Source organism: Salmo salar, unplaced genomic scaffold, assembly GCF_905237065.1.
Source record: "Salmo salar unplaced genomic scaffold, Ssal_v3.1, whole genome shotgun sequence".
NCBI lineage: Eukaryota > Metazoa > Chordata > Actinopteri > Salmoniformes > Salmonidae > Salmo > Salmo salar.
In genome coordinates this window covers 353,608-370,094 of record NW_025548163.1, presented here as the reverse complement: position 1 = coordinate 370,094, position 16,487 = coordinate 353,608, and positions in this window count along the sequence as shown.

The window sequence follows — 16,487 nt, the reverse complement described above, 5'->3', positions numbered from 1 at the left end:
ATGTTCAGTCTGTAGTCCAACCTGGAACTGAGTGAGTCATGTTCAGTCTGTAGTCCAACCTGGAACTTAGTGAGTCATGTTCAGTCTGTAGTCCAACCTGGAACTGAGTGAGTCATGTTCAGTCTGTAGTCCAACCTGGAACTGAGTGAGTCATGTTCAGTCTGTAGTCCATCCTGGAACTGAGTGAGTCATGTTCAGTCTGTAGTCCAACCAGGAACTGAATGAGTCATGTTCAGTCTGTAGTCCAACCTGGAACTGAGTGAGTCATGTTCAGTCTGTAGTCCAATCTGGAACTGAGTGAGTCATGTTCAGTCTGTAGTCCAACCTGGAACTGAGTGAGTCATGTTCAGTCTGTAGTCCAACCTGGAACTGAATGAGTCATGTTCAGTCTGTAGTCCAACCTGGAACTGAGTGAGTCATGTTCAGTCTGTAGTCCAACCTGGAACTGAGTGAGTCATGTTCAGTCTGTAGTCCAACCTGGAACTGAGTGAGTCATGTTCAGTCTGTAGTCCAACCTGGAACTGAGTGAGTCATGTTCAGTCTGTAGTCCAACCTGGAACTGAGTGAGTCATGTTCAGTCTGTAGTCCAACCTGGAACTTAGTGAGTCATGTTCAGTCTGTAGTCCAACCTGGAACTGAGTGAGTCATGTTCAGTCTGTAGTCCAACCTGGAACTGAGTGAGTCATGTTCAGTCTGTAGTCCATCCTGGAACTGAGTGAGTCATGTTCAGTCTGTAGTCCAACCAGGAACTGAATGAGTCATGTTCAGTCTGTAGTCCAACCTGGAACTGAGTGAGTCATGTTCAGTCTGTAGTCCAACCTGGAACTGAGTGAGTCATGTTCAGTCTGTAGTCCAACCTGGAACTGAGTGAGTCATGTTCAGTCTGTAGTCCAACCTGGAACTGTCATGTTCAGTCTGTAGTCCAACCTGGAACTGAGTGAGTCATGTTCAGTCTGTAGTCCAACCTGGAACTGAAGTCATGTTCAGTCTGTAGTCCAACCTGGAACTGAGTGAGTCATGTTCAGTCTGTAGTCCAACCTGGAACTGAGTGAGTCATGTTCAGTCTGTAGTCCAACCTGGAACTGTCATGTTCAGTCTGTAGTCCAACCTGGAACTGAGTGAGTCATGTTCAGTCTGTAGTCCAACCTGGAACTGTCATGTTCAGTCTGTAGTCCAACCTGGAACTGAGTGAGTCATGTTCAGTCTGTAGTCCAACCTGGAACTGTCATGTTCAGTCTGTAGTCCAACCTGGAACTGAATGAGTCATGTTCAGTCTGTAGTCCAACCTGGAACTGAGTGAGTCATGTTCAGTCTGTAGTCCAACCTGGAACTGAGTGAGTCATGTTCAGTCTGTAGTCCAACCTGGAACTGAGTGAGTCATGTTCAGTCTGTAGTCCAACCTGGAACTGAGTGAGTCATGTTCAGTCTGTAGTCCAACCTGGAACTGAGTGAGTCATGTTCAGTCTGTAGTCCAACCTGGAACTGAGTGAGTCATGTTCAGTCTGTAGTCCAACCTGGAACTGAGTGAGTCATGTTCAGTCTGTAGTCCAACCTGGAACTGAGTGAGTCATGTTCAGTCTGTAGTCCAACCTGGAACTGTCATGTTCAGTCTGTAGTCCAACCTGGAACTGAGTGAGTCATGTTCAGTCTGTAGTCCAACCTGGAACTGTCATGTTCAGTCTGTAGTCCAACCTGGAACTGAGTGAGTCATGTTCAGTCTGTAGTCCAACCTGGAACTGAGTGAGTCATGTTCAGTCTGTAGTCCAACCTGGAACTGTCATGTTCAGTCTGTAGTCCAACCTGGAACTGAGTGAGTCATGTTTAGTCTGAAGCTACTATTAACCTCTCTAGGGTAGGGGGCAGTATTTGCACGGCCGGATAAAAAACGTACCCGATTTAATCGGCCCCCTATCGTTAACCTATCCCCAACAGGTTAACGAGAGTCTTGTCTTTAAAATGGTGTAAAATAGTCATATGTTTGAGAAATTGAAATAATAGCATTTCTAAGGTATTTGAATATCGCGCCACGGGATTCCACTGGCTGTTGAGTAGGTGGGACGATTTCGTCCCACATACCCTAGAGAGGTTAAGAAATGTAGCTTAATTAATTTGATTAATATTATGGTGTTTCTATTCCAAGAAAAATGAAAAACGAAACCCTCAGCGTTTCCGTTAAGAAAATTTGATGCTGTACAACGCGACTGGTTGGGAGTAGGCTACAGTACTAAGAGCAAAATAATAATTCTGCATTTTGAAAGAGTATTTTTATCATTATTTTATTAACGAAAGCATAAAGATGTTGATGAAGAAATACTGCACAGTATGCTTTATCCGACATTTTTAGGTTGCATGAGGTTTTGAGATAGAAATGTAACACTTTAGAGTACTTAAGCATTGAATACTTTGCAAATTTGGGGATTTTCACAATTACAGCAGTTGGGCTATGAAGAGTCTATTGTCCTGCTAATAGGAAACATTGTTTGATGGACTACACCTGCTACAGTACTACACCTGCTACAGTACTACACCTGCTACAGTACTACACCTGCTACAGTACCACAGTACTACACCTGCTACAGTACTACACCTGCTACAGTACCACAGTACTACACCTGCTACAGTACTACAGTACTACACCTGCTACAGTACTACACCAGCAACAGTACTACAGCACTACACCTGCTACAGTACTACAGTACTACAGTTCTACACCTACTACAGTACTATTCCTGCTACGGTACTACAGCACTACACCTGCTACAGTACTACACATACTACAGTACTACACCTGCTACAGTACTACAGTCCTACACATGCTACAGTACTACAGCACTACACCTGCTACAGTACTACACATACTACAGTACTACACCTGCTACAGTACTACAGTACTACACCTGCTACAGTACTACAGTACTACAGTACTACACCTGCTACAGTACTACAATACTACACCTGCTACAGTACTACAGTACTACACCTGCTACAGTACTACAGCACTACACCTGCTACAGTACCACAGTACTACAGTACTACACCTGCTACAGTACTACAGTACTACACCTGCTACAGTACTACAGTACTACACCTGCTACAGTACTACAGTACTACACTTGCTACAGTACTACAGTACTACACCTGCTACAGTACTACACCTGCTACAGTACTACAGTACTACACCTGCTACAGTATTACAGTACTACAGTACTACACCTGCTGCAGTACTACAGTACACTTGTGAAAAACTTTTCAAAATGACTCCAGTTGTCCATCATTACTGTAAATAAAAACACAGCATCTTGTTTACATCTTGTTTACATTCTTTATTGAAACCACAATGTCACAAATCATTTGCATCTACCTTTACAATTACTTTTAGAGTTTGGGATTTACAAATGTATGCTTTTCATGTCATTTTTCGTTAGGGCAAATCGGGTCTGTGATATAATTATGTCTTTTATATAACTATCATCCAAATGTTTAAAGTGAGCGTGGGTGACGGAGAGAAACAAAATGGTGCTCCTTGGGATTCAAAAGCATAATCAGTGCTCTAACTTCATTTGAGGTAATAATTTAGCTGTTGGAACACCAACTAATAGAATTCTGCTTAAGAGGTTGGAGACCGATAACTTCTAAGAGCTGAGGAATCTAGAATCTAATTTAGCTGTTGGAACACCAACTAATAGAATTCTGCTTAAGAGGTTGGAGACCGATAACTTCTAAGAGCTGAGGAATCTAGAATCCTTTTCTTCAGAAGGGGTTTCACCATATCAGTTTTTAGTGCAGTGGGGAAAGTTCCCATGAACAGGGAGTGATTAACAATAGCTTGCACTTCTTCAGATATGCCATTAAAAACTGTTTTGAAGAAGGTGGTGGGGATAGGATGGAGAAGGCAGGTGGAAGGTCAAGTTGTGATGTCACTTTCCTGACCATGTCTGTGTCAACCAGGGAAAATAAATCCATAGTGCCTTTGTGTGGTAGGCTAGTGCATATATCATCAGACTTCTCATCAGGTCTTGACTGATACCCAGTCTAATGTTGAATCTAATACCTGAAATATGCTGTAAACTCATCACATTTAGATGTGGAGGAAAGTTCACATAGGTTTGCGGAGGTAGGATTTATCAGGCCATCAATGGTGGACAGAGCACTCTCTAATTATTCTGATTATTGGTGATCAAGTTAGTAAAATGAGCCCATCTGGCATTTCTAATGGCCTTGTAATATATGATGCTCTCTCATTTCTAATGGCCTTGTAATATATGATGCTCTCTCATTTCTAATGGCCTTGTTATATATGATGCTCTCTCATTTCTAATGGCCTTGTTATATATGATGCTCTCTCATTTCTAATGGCCTTGTTATATATGATGCTCTCTCATTTCTAATGGCCTTGTTATATATGATGCTCTCTCATTTCTAATGGCCTTGTTATATATGATGCTCTCTCATTTCTAATGGCCTTGTTATATATGATGCTCTCTCATTTCTAATGGCCTTGTTATATATGATGCTCTCTCATTTCTAATGGCCTTGTTATATATGATGCTCTCTCATTTCTAATGGCCTTGTTATATATGATGCTCTCTCATTTCTAATGGCCTTGTTATATATGATGCTCTCTCATTTCTAATGGCCTTGTTATATATGATGCTCTCTCATTTCTAATGGCCTTGTTATATATGATGCTCTCTCATTTCTAATGGCCTTGTTATATATGATGCTCTCTCATTTCTAATGGCCTTGTTATATATGATGCTCTCTCATTTCTAATGGCCTTGTTATATATGATGCTCTCTCATTTCTAATGGCCTTGTTATATATGATGCTCTCTCATTTCTAATGGCCTTGTTATATATGATGCTCTCTCATTTCTAATGGCCTTGTAATATATGATGCTCTCTCATTTCTAATGGCCTTGTTATATATGATGCTCTCTCATTTCTAATGGCCTTGTTATATATGATGCTCTCTCAGAATATCATAATGGACCTGCAACTTTGACTTCATCCAATTCCACTCTGCCTTTCTGCAGTTTCTCTTCAATTGTTTAGTTTCCTCAGTCATCCAAGCGACTCTGTTTGATGTGTCGTTTGTCAACTTTACTGGATCTATGGCATCAATGGTTGCCCTTCATTTGCTATTAAAGTTATCAACTAAATCACCACAAGAGGAAGGCAGAATAGGTGGTGGAGTATTGTTCATTAACTCAATAAAATCTGTAGCAACTTCAGAGGTCAGATAGTGTTTCTTAATAATGTGTTCAGTATTACAATTTCTATGGGCAACAAGGTAGTAAACATCCCCAGTGGTGATCAGATAAAGCAACAACAATACAGGATATGTCAGTAGAAAGCCCCTTGGTAATAACCAGGTCCAGAGTATGGCTGTGGTTATGGGTGGGCCCAGTAGAAAGCCCCTTGGTAATAACCAGGTCCAGAGTATGGCTGTGGTTATGGGTGGGCCCAGTAGAAAGCCCCTTGGTAATAACCAGGTCCAGAGTATGGCTGTGGTTATGGGTGGGCCCAGTAGAAAGCCCCTTGGTAATAACCAGGTCCAGAGTATGGCTGTGGTTATGGGTGGGCCCAGTAGAAAGCCCCTTGGTAATAACCAGGTCCAGAGTATGGCTGTGGTTATGGGTGGGCCCAGTAGAAAGCCCCTTGGTAATAACCAGGTCCAGAGTATGGCTGTGGTTATGGGTGGGCCCAGTAGAAAGCCCCTTGGTAATAACCAGTCCAGAGTATGGCTGTGGTTATGGGTGGGCCCAGTAGAAAGCCCCTTGGTAATAACCAGGTCCAGAGTATGGCTGTGGTTATGGGTGGGTCCAGTAGAAAGCCCCTTGGTAATAACCAGGTCGAGAGTATGGCTGTGGTTATGGGTGGGTCCAGTAGAAAGCCCCTTGGTAATAACCAGGTCCAGAGTATGGCTGTGGTTATGGGTGGGCCCAGTAGAAAGCCCCTTGGTAATAACCAGGTCCAGAGTATGGCTGTGGTTATGGGTGGGCCCAGTAGAAAGCCCCTTGGTAATAACCAGGTCCAGAGTATGGCTGTGGTTATGGGTGGGCCCAGTAGAAAGCCCCTTGGTAATAACCAGTCCAGAGTATGGCTGTGGTTATGGGTGGGCCCAGTAGAAAGCCCCTTGGTAATAACCAGGTCCAGAGTATGGCTGTGGTTATGGGTGGGCCCAGTAGAAAGCCCCTTGGTAATAACCAGGTCCAGAGTATGGCTGTGGTTATGCGTGGGCCCAGTAGAAAGCCCCTTGGTAATAACCAGGTCCAGAGTATGACTGTGGTTATGGGTGGGCCCAGTAGAAAGCCCCTTGGTAATAACCAGGTCCAGAGTATGACTGTGGTTATGGGTGGGCCCAGTAGAAAGCCCCTTGGTAATAACCAGGTCCAGAGTATGGCTGTGGTTATGGGTGGGCCCAGTAGAAAGCCCCTTGGTAATAACCAGGTCCAGAGTATGGCTGTGGTTATGGGTGGACCCAGTAGAAAGCCCCTTGGTAATAACCAGGTCCAGAGTATGGCTGTGGTTATGGGTGGGCCCAGTAGAAAGCCCCTTGGTAATAACCAGGTCCAGAGTATGGCTGTGGTTATGGGTGGGCCCAGTAGAAAGCCCCTTGGTAATAACCAGGTCGAGAGTATGGCTGTGGTTATGGGTGGGTCCAGTAGAAAGCCCCTTGGTAATAACCAGGACCAGAGTATGGCTGTGGTTATGGGTGGGCCCAGTAGAAAGCCCCTTGGTAATAACCAGGTCCAGAGTATGGCTGTGGTTATGGGTGGGCCCAGTAGAAAGCCCCTTGGTAATAACCAGGTCCAGAGTATGGCTGTGGTTATGGGTGGGCCCAGTAGAAAGCCCCTTGGTAATAACCAGGTCCAGAGTATGGCTGTGGTTATGGGTGGGCCCAGTAGAAAGTAGGTGCTCTGGTCTGGTGGCTGACATTTAAACAGTATAACATGATGCTCTGGTCTGGTGGCTGACATTTAAACAGTATAACATGATGCTCTGGTCTGGTGGCTGACATTTAAACAGTATAACATGATGCTCTGGTCTGGTGGCTGACATTTAAACAGTATAACATGATGCTCTGGTCTGGTGGCTGACATTTAAACAGTACAACATGATGCTCTGGTCTTGTGGCTGACATGTAAACAGTATAACATGATGCTCCTTTTCTGGTGGCTGACATTTAAACAGTATAACATGATGCTCTGTTCTGGTGGCTGACATTTAAACAGTATAACATGATGCTTACAGCTGAGAGCATTAGTAGTAGCTTTATGTGAACAACATCACCCATAGTTAAACACCAAAGTCCCTTTGTCACACACAGATGTGACCCGTTTCAGGAAGCTAGGCGTACAACTGAAAGCATTAGTAAAAATAAAGGCTGTCTCCACCCCACCACATATAGATACTTATCAGAGCAGGAGATCTGTGTCTGTTTGAGGTCATAGCTGTGTGTATATATAGACTTATCAGAGCAGTAGATCTGTGTCTGTTTGAGGTCATAGCTGTGTATATATATAGACTTATCAGAGCAGGAGATCTGTGTCTGTTTGAGGTTATAGCTGTATGTGAACAACATCACCCATTGTTAAACACCTCTGTCCCTCTGTCACACATTTCACATATATTTTTATATGTTTTTGTCATTTAGCGACTTACACTAGTGAGCCATTTAGCAGATGCTCTTGTCCATAGCGACTTACAGAAGTGAGCGGATACATTATTGTACTTTTCCACACACACACACACACACACACACACACACACACACACACACACACACACACACACACACACACACACACACAAACACACATGTACCTCCCTCTTCTTTCCTTCTGTCCCTTACATACACTTGCGGGGGCACCGGTTAGTTGAGGTAATGCAAGCCTCCCCCTTTTTCCTAGTCTGGCTAGTACCAAAACCACCATAAAAAAGCCAGACTAAGGTTTGCAACTGCACATGGGGACAAAGATCATACTTTTTGGAGAAATGTTTTCTGGTCTGATGTAACAAAAATAGAACTCTTTCGCCATAATGACCATCGTTATGTTTGGAGGAAAAAGGGGAGGCTTGCAAGCCGAAGAACACCATCCCAACCATGAAGCACGGGGGCGGCAGCATCATGTTGTGGGGGTGCTTTGCTGCAGGAGGGACTGGTGCACTTCACAAAATAGATGACGTCATGAGGATTGAAAATTATGTTGATATATTGAAGCAACATCTCAAGACATCAGTCAGGAAGTTAAAGCTTGGTCGCAAATGAGTCTTCCAAATGGACAATGACCCCAAGCATACTTCCAAAGTTGTGGCAAAATGGCTTAAGGACAACAAAGTCAAGGCATCGGAGTGGCCATCACAAAGCCCTGACATCAATCCAATAGAAAATTGCTGTATGTTGGGGTGTATCAATGTATCTAACTACACATTAAAACACTGAGACCTGTTGGGGTCTATAACTGTTCCTGTGGTGTTGGAGGTCTTCACTGTAGTAGACTGGATCAGCTCCTCTGTCCCTCACTCATCTCTCTCTCCTCTCTCTTTACCTAGTGACCCTGTTCATCAGAACGTCATGGTGGGTGGAAAAAGATGCTCTCTTCAGCAGCGGTGAATAACCACAACCCTATCAGTCCATCTCTTTACTTCTCATTTCTCTTATATTCTCTCTCCCCCCTTCCTTGTTCACACCAACACACTTATCTTTAGACGCTGCGGCCTTGACCTCCATCAACAGTATCAGCAACAGAGAGGTGTGAAGTTTCCACAACAGAGTTAGAGTCAGTTTATCATGTACTTCTCTTTAGACGCTGCAGCCTTGACCTCCATCAACAGAGTTAGAGTTAGTTTATCATGAGAACATACAGACACCACTGACTGGAACCAGCTGACAGTATCAGTTGTAAAGGCTTCATTACTACTAACAGAAGGAAAGTTGTAGTGTCCATGATGAATGATGTAAAGGCTTCATTACTACTAACAGAAGGAAAGTTGTAGTATTATGTCCATGATGAATGTCGTAAAGGCTTCATTACTACTAACAGAAGGAAAGTTGTAGTGTTATGTCCATGATGAATGATTTAAAGGCTTCATTACTACTAACAGAAGGAAAGTTGTAGTGTTATGTCCATGATGAATGATGTAAAGGCTTCATTACTACTAACAGAAGGAAAGTTGTAGTGTCCATGATGAATGATGTAAAGGCTTCATTACTACTAACAGAAGGAAAGTTGTAGTATTATGTCCATGATGAATGTCGTAAAGGCTTCAATGTGTTTTATATTCTAATTGTTTATGTAAAATTGGAAATTGTATTTTTCTAGGATTTCATTTTGTGTGTTCAGCTTAAGCAACACAAGTGTATGGTTGCCAACTTGCCAAATAAAGTTCCATGTGTTGTATCCTGATTTGTCCACTAGATGGTAGTGCTCCATGTGTTGTAACGGTGTAATACTGAACTGTAATACTGTTATACATCTATTACATTCCCTGGCTGCAGACATGGATGATCCTTTAACCTGTTATGGCTAGGGGGCAGTATTTTCACGGCCGGATAAAAAACGTACCCGATTTAATCTGATTATTACTCCTGCCCAGAAACTAGAATATGCATATAATTATTGGCTTTGGATAGAAAACACTCCAAAGTTTCTAAAACTGTTTGAATGGTGTCTGTGAGTATAACAGAACTCATTTGGCAGGCCAAAACCTGAGAAGATTCCATGCAGGAAGTGCCCTGTCTGACAATTTCTTGGCCTTCTTGATTATCTCTATCTATTACAGGGGATCTCTGCTGTTACGTGACACTTCCTACGGCTCCCATAGGCTCTCAGAAGGCGGCAAAAAGCTGAATCGTGGCTTTGCAGGCTCTGGCTGAAAAAAAGTAGCGCGTTTGGATAGTGGCTGGCCACAGTACTGTACTCAGGCGTGTGCCCGAGTCGACCCCATGCTTTATTTTCTTTCGTCTTTTTACCTAAACGCAGATTCCCGGTCGGAATATTATCGCTTTTTTACGAGAAAAATGCCATAATAATTGATTTTAAACAGCGGTTGACATGCTTCGAAGTACGGTAATGGAATATTTAGAAATCTTTTGTCACGAAATGCGCCATGCTCGTGACCCTTATTTACACTTCGGATAGTATCTTGAACGCACGAACAAAATGCCGCTATTTGGATATAACAATGGATTATTTTGAACCAAACCAACATTTGTTATTGAAGTAGCAGTCCTGGGAGTGCATTCTGACGAAGACAACAAAGGTAATCAAACTTTTCTAATAGTAAATCGGAACAAAACATGCATGTATTGTATAACATAATGTCCTAGGGTTGTCATCTGATGAAGATCATCAAAGGTTAGTGCTGCATTTAGCTGTGGTTTGGGTTTATGTGACATTATATGCTAGCTTGAAAAATGGGTGTCTGATTATTTCTGGCTGGGTACTCTGCTGACATAATCTAATGTTTTGCTTTCGTTGTAAAGCCTTTTTGAAATCGGACAGTGTGGTTAGATTAACGAGAGTCTTGTCTTTAAAATGGTGTAAAATAGTCATATGTTTGAAAAAGTGAAGTTTTTGCATTTTTGAGGTATTTGAATATCGCGCTACGGGATTACACTGGCTGTTGAGTAGGTGGGACGCAAGCGTCCCACCTAGCCCATAGAGGTTAATCTAACCACACTGTCCGATTTCAAAAAGGCTTTACAGCGAAAGCAAAACATTAGATTATGTCAGGAGTGAGGGTACCCTCTGTACCCTCCCCGTCTAGAGCTTCCGGCGACGTCCCGCAGTCCGGAACCGACAGAGACGGCCCGCAGTCCGGAACCGACAGAGGCGGCCCGCAGTCCGGAACCGACAGAGGCGGCCCGCAGTGCGGAACCGACAGAGGCGGCCCGCAGTCCGGAACCGACAGAGGCGTCCCGCAGTGCGGAACCGACAGAGGCGGCCCGCAGTCCGGAACCTACAGAGGCGGCCCGCAGTCCGGAACCGACAGAGGCGGCCCGCAGTCCGGAACCGACAGAGGCGGCCCGCAGTCCGGAACCGACAGAGGCGGCCCGCAGTCCGGAACCGACAGAGGCGGCCCGCAGTCCGGAACCGGCGCAACCAGAGTCGCCCTGCAGTCCGGAACCGGGCGCAGCCAGAGTCGCCCTGCAGTCCGGAACCGGCGCAGCCAGAGTCGCCCTGCAGTCCGGAACCGGGCGCAGCCAGAGTCGCCCTGCAGTCCGAACCGGCGCAGCCAGAGTCGCCCTCCAGTCCGGAGCTCCCAGATTCGCCCTCCAGTCCGGAGCTCCCAGAGACGCGCCTCAGCCCGAGGTCTCCAGAGACGCGCCTCAGCCCGAGGTCTCCAGAGACGCGCCTTAGCCCTGAGCCTTCAGCGGGGGTGGACAGGTTAGGTTGGGGATTAGGGCCAGAACCAGAGCCACCTCCATAGGGGGAGTATTGGGGAAGGGGGTGTTTGCACAGGAACAGTCGGTGACGTCGACCACCCTCCCTTCCCTCCCCTGTAGTTTTGGGGGTTTTGTTGTGGGGTTTTTGTTTGTGTCATATGGTTAAGGTGCATTCGGTGTATGCACCTTTGGGGGGGGGTACTGTCACGTCCTGAAAAGTGTAGTTGGCTACCCAGAAAGGTGTAGTTGGTCAGGACGTGGCAGGGGTGTGTTTCTTTTGTGTGTTTCGGTTTTTTGGGGGTTATGTTCTATGTTAATATATTTCTATGTTCGTTCTAGTTCTTATATTTCTATGTTTAGTTTATTGGGCTGACCTTCAATTGGAGGCAGCTGTTCCTCATTGTCTCTAATTGAAGGTCCTATTTAGTAGGGGTGTTTTTCTATGGGTTTTGTGGGTAGTTGTTCTTTGTAAAGTCTATAGTACCATACAGGACTGTTTTTCGTCATTGTTTTGGTTTCCTTCTTTTAAAAGAAGATGAGTATTCACGTACCCGCTGCGTTTTTGTCCACTTTTACGACGCACCCTAACCACAGATCTAGGATCAGATTACTCTACCTCCAATTCTGACGCCCTTATGTCTTAGCTCACTCATTAATGTAGCCTTCCCTGTAGCTCAGTTGGTAGAGCATGGTGTTTGCAACGCATGGTGTTTGCAACGCCAGGGTTGTGGGTTCGATTCCCACGGGGGGCCAGTATGGAGAAAAAAAAAATGTATGAAATTAAATGTATGAACTGTATTCACTACTGTAAGTCGCTCTGGATAAGAACGTCTGCTAAATGACTAAAATGTAAAATGTAAAAATGTAATGTCTTAATCGAAATTTGGACTGCCTCTTATACTCTCATCGTTCCCTTATGCCATAGATTGTACATCTCATTTGTCAGCAGAAACCACATTTCTTTAAACAAGTCAGCCATATCAGCTATGTGGTTAAAAAGGCAGTAAGGCAGTAAGGCTGAATGAACTGTTTCTCTGCCAGACAAGGCTCCGCTGAGACTCAGGGGTAGCAGTGGTAAGATTCACTCCATGGTGCTGAAAAGAAGGCTCTGCTGTTGGGACAGCTTTATGTCGGTCCTAACAGTTTGTGTGCAACGTTTGTCACCGTTATAGTCCAATTAATGTATTGTTTAGTGTTGTGTTGTGGCTTTGTTGGCATGAATCTATTTGTACCCACCAAGATTTACAGCTAAAATCCCTACTGGACAACAACTAGGCTGTACTAAATATTTCAATTTACAACAACTTGGGACGTGCCAAGAACATTGATGTTACGCTCTTTACTACCCTGAGAGGCTGAGTATAGCCTTGCAGGAGGGAACGCAACACCCTGCTACACTCAACTCCCCGGGAGGTACAGAGGTATGTGACTGTAGGTGGAGGTAAAGTGGTATGGGACTGCAGGTGGAGGTATGGGACTGTAGGTGGAGGTAAAGAGGTATGGGACTGTAGGTGGAGGTATAGAGGTATGGGACTGTAGGTGGAGGTATGGGACTGTAGGTGGAGGTATAGAGGTATGGGAATGTAGGTGGAGGTATAGAGGTATGGGACTGTAGGTGGAGGTATAGAGGTATGGGACTGTAGGTGGAGGTATAGAGGTATGGGACTGTAGGTGGAGGTATAGAGGTATGGGACTGTAGGTGGAGGTATAGAGGTATGGGACTGTAGGTGGAGGTATAGAGGTATGGCACTGTAGGTGGAGATATAGATGTATGGGACTGTAGGTGGAGGTATAGAGGTATGGGACTGTAGGTGGAGGTATAGAGGTATGGGACTGTAGGTAGAGTGAAAGAGGTATGTCAACATCGGCAGACTCAACAGCCTTGGTTTCTCAAATGACTGCCTCACCTGGTTCACCAACTACTTCTCTGATAGAGTTCAGTGTGTCAAATCGGAGGGCCTGTTGTCCGGACCTCTGGCAGTCTCTATGGGGGTGCCACAGGGTTCAATTCTTGGGCCAACTCTTTTCTCTGTATACATCAATGATGTCGCTCTTGCTGCTGGTGAGTCTCTGATCCACCTCTACGCTGACGACATCATTCTGTATATTTCTGGCCCTTCTTTGGACACTGTGTTAACTTACATTTAGACGTTCCGCTAGCGGAACACCTGCTCCAATATCCAATGATGGGCGTGGCGCGAAATACAAATTCCTCTAAAATCCGAAAACTTCCATCACGGCTAGCCATTTAGACACCGACCAAGTTTAGCCCTGATCAAACTCCGATTTACTATTACAAAAGTTTCATTACCTTTGTTGTCTTCGTCAGAATGCACTCCCAGGACTGCTACTTCAATAACAAATGTTGGTTTGGTCCAAAATAATCCATCGTTATATCCAAATTGCGGCGTTTTGTTCGTGCGTTCCAAGACACCATCCGAAATGGTAAATCAGGGTCGCGAGCATGGCGCAATTCATGACAAAAGATTTCTAAATATTCCATTACCGTACTTCGAAGCATGTCAACCGCTGTTTAAAATTCATTTTTATGCCATTTTTCTCGTAAAAAAAGCGATAATATTCCGACCGGGAATCTCCGTTTAGCTAAACAGAGGAAAGAAAACAAAGCTTTCGGTCGACGCGGGCACGCGCCTGAGTCTCACAGTACTGTAACCAGCCACTATCCAAATGCGCTACTTTGTTTCAGCCAGAGCCTGCAAAGCCACGATTCAGCATTTTGCCGCCTTCTGAGAGTCCATGTGAGCCGTAGAAAGTGTCACGTAAGAGCAGAGATCCCCTGTAATAGATAGAGATAATCAACAAGGCCAAGAAATGGTCAGACAGGGCACTTCCTGTACAGAATCTTCTCAGGTTTTGGCCTGCCAAATGAGTTCTGTTATACTCACAGACACCATTCAAACAGTGTTAGAAACTTTGGAGTGTTTTCTATCCAAAGCCAATAATTATTGATTTCCCAGTAAGGTTATTTTTAAATCTGGCAAGTTGATTGCGTTCAAGAGATGTAAATCTATAATTCTTTAAATGACAATATAATATTTTACCAATGTTTTCTAATTTTAATTATTTAATTTGTCGTGCTGACTTGACTGCCGGTTATTGGAGGGAAACGATTTCCTCAACATCAATGCCATAGTAAAACGCTGTTTTTGGATATAAATATGAACTTGATAGAACTAAAAATGCATGCATTGTCTAACATAATGTCCTAGGAGTGTCATCTGATGGAGATTGTAAAAGGTTAGTGCATCATTTTAGCTGGTTTTATGGTTTTGGTGACCCTGTCTTTGAATTGACAAAACATTACACACAACTCTTGTAAATGTACTGTCCTAACATACTCTAAATTTATGCTTTCGCCGTAAAACCTTTTTGAAATCGTAAAACGTGGTTAGATTAAGGAGATGTTTATCTTTCAAAGGGTGTAAAATAGCCCATAGAGGTTAAGAAAAGGGAGAAGGCCGCCCCAACTACACACACACTATGCATCCGCCCCGACTACACACACACTATGCATCCGCCCCGACTACACACACACTATGCATCCGCCCCGACTACACAAACACTATGCATCCGCCCGACTACACACACACTATGCATCCGCCCCGACTACACACACACTATGCATCCGCCCCGACTACACACACCTATGCATCCGCCCGAATACACACACACTATGCATCCGCCCGACTACACACACACATATGCATCCGCCCCAACTACACACACTATGCATCCGCCCAGACTACACACACACACTATGCATCCGCACCAACTACACACACTATGCATCCGCCCCGACTACACACACTATGCATCCGCCCCAACTACACACACTATGCATCCGCCCCGACTACACACACACTATGCATCCGCCCGACTACACACACACTATGCATCCGCCCAGACTACACACACACACTATGCATCCGCCCCAACTACACACACTATGCATCCGCCCCAACTACACACACTATGCATCCGCCCCGACTACACACACACTATGCATCCGCCCCTACTACACAAACACTATGCATCCGCCCGACTACACACACACTATGCATCCGCCCCGACTACACGCACACTATGCATCCGCCCGACTACACACACACTATGCATCCGCCCCGACTACACACACACTATGCATCCGCCCCGACTACACACACACTATGCATCCGCCCCGACTACACACACTATGCATCCGCCCCGAATACACACACACTATGCATCCGCCCCGACTACACACACACTATGCATCCGCCCCAACTACACACACTATGCATCCGCCCAGACTACACACACACACTATGCATCCGTCCCAACTACACACACTATGCATCCGCCCGACTACACACACTATGCATCCGCCCCAACTACACACACTATGCATCCGCCCCGACTACACACACACCTATGCATCCGCCCGACTACACACACACTATGCATCCGCCCAGACTACACACACACACTATGCATCCGCCCCAACTACACACACTATGCATCCGCCCCAACTACACACACTATGCATCCGCCCCGACTACACACACACTATGCATCCGCCCCTACTACACTAACACTATGCATCCGTCCCGACTACACACACACTATGCATCCGCCCCGAATACACACACACTATGCATCCGCCCCGACTACACACACACTATGCATCCGCCCCGACTACACACACATACTATGCATCCGCCACGACTACACACACACTATGCATCCGCTCCGACTACACACACTATGCATCCGCCCCGACTACACACACACTATGCATCCGCCCGAATACACACACACTATGCATCCGCCCCGACTACACACACACTATGCATCCTCCCCGACTACACACACACTATGCATCCGCCCCGAATACACACACACTATGCATCCGCCCCGACTACACACACACTATGCATCCGCCCCGACTACACACACACACTATGCATCCGCCCGACTACACACACACTATGCATCCGCCCCGACTACACACACACTATGCATCCGCCCGACTACACACACACACTATGCATCCGCCCCGACTACACACACACTATGCATCCGCCCCGACTACA